This window comes from Tenebrio molitor, unplaced genomic scaffold (genome assembly GCF_963966145.1).
Source record: "Tenebrio molitor unplaced genomic scaffold, icTenMoli1.1 SCAFFOLD_449, whole genome shotgun sequence".
Lineage (NCBI taxonomy): Eukaryota > Metazoa > Arthropoda > Insecta > Coleoptera > Tenebrionidae > Tenebrio > Tenebrio molitor.
The window spans coordinates 12193-13736 of record NW_027184149.1 but is presented as its reverse complement, the minus strand read 5'-3'; positions in this window follow the sequence as shown (position 1 = coordinate 13736).

Sequence of the window (1544 nt, the reverse complement as noted above, 5' to 3'; positions counted from 1 at the left end):
AGTTCTCTTTACAAAATTTTGTAACATCACCCCAAATCTGCTGTTGAAAGATTTAATTTACCACGCGAAAATGGTGGTAGGGGTTTTTCAAATCTAGAAATTCTACAACACAATCAAATTGCTTCACTAAAAAATTATTTTCTCAATAGAGCTCGTGATATGACACTATAGCAAATATAAAACAAAAGTCTTTACATGGGAGATATTTTAAAGAGCTGAGGGTTTTATATTTGCAATACAAGATCTTGCACCGTTTTGGCTCACAGCGAATATAAAAAACGTCATGATATATTCGCAAAAATTATACACATGAATTTAGCAGTTAAATTCAATTTATTAAAGGATACACAACCACATTACATTTATAAACCAGAAAGTTGTTTAGAAAATGACAATTACAAATTATATTTTGATCGCACAGTTTTAACTGACATTCACATTCAGCATAACAGACCAGACATTATTATTTTAAATAAACAACAAAAGCAAGCATATCTTTTAGATATAGCTGTTCCAAATTCACACAATATAACACAGACATATAATACAAAAATTAATAAATATATTATTATAATTTCAGCAACAGGAATAGTACCGCAATCTCTTTTTAAAAATTTAAAAATTTTGGACTTAGAGAACACATAAAACACAAAAAAGTCAAAATGTGGAGGCGAGACGCCGGTAATTATGTTGATAAGCACTGCACTACTGCCGCCGGGTGGAGGTGGGATACGAAAAGAAGATGCTCTCACTGCTCTCACTCACAATAAGTTCGGAAAAACCGAATTTTATTATCGTATTTAATTGACGTCACAGTTACTTTGGCGAAACAGGAGCTCGCTTTTCGAAGGCATGATGAAAAAGACAGACGAATCAATTTGATATATAAAACCTAACAGGAACGGCTGGTCCATGAGGTCATTTGGGTAATGACCCCCTAAAAAATAAAGGTTTTACCCAACACCAGCCGCGACTGCAATGTACACAAGACTATGACTGCTACATATTATGTTATTTCAACCAAATCAGAAGTACAATAATTTTGAAAAGTAAGTGCAATGTATACTTCTAAATCTATCTAAATTTATTAATATGTAATTTTTTTCAAAACTATCGATCTTTCTTTGAAACATTTTCAATTCACAATTCACTGTTGGAAGCGCTGTACTTTTTAGTATAAATACGTATACGAAAAATTAAAATAATAGTTGAATTAACACATCGTTAAATGTTACGAGGAACATAGTTTTTTGGATTACACAGCAAAATCTTGGAATTTCAGTCCGATATTACTCCATTGAGTCTTTGGACTCACAAATAAATACCTCGAAAAGCCGACAAACATCTGTCTAGAACTTTTCTAGTAACCAGAGGGTATCGTAAACGACCCGTGTTTAGACCTCTTTCGTGAAAGTGACCGACCGCCGGCGCCGCTCGATTTCGTCATAAATCTCAGCCGTACCCCCCACGATAATTGACAAGTCTGTCATACAGCCCTACCATTTAAAACCTTTATTCTCTTCGTTTTAAAAATAGTTTCGCAT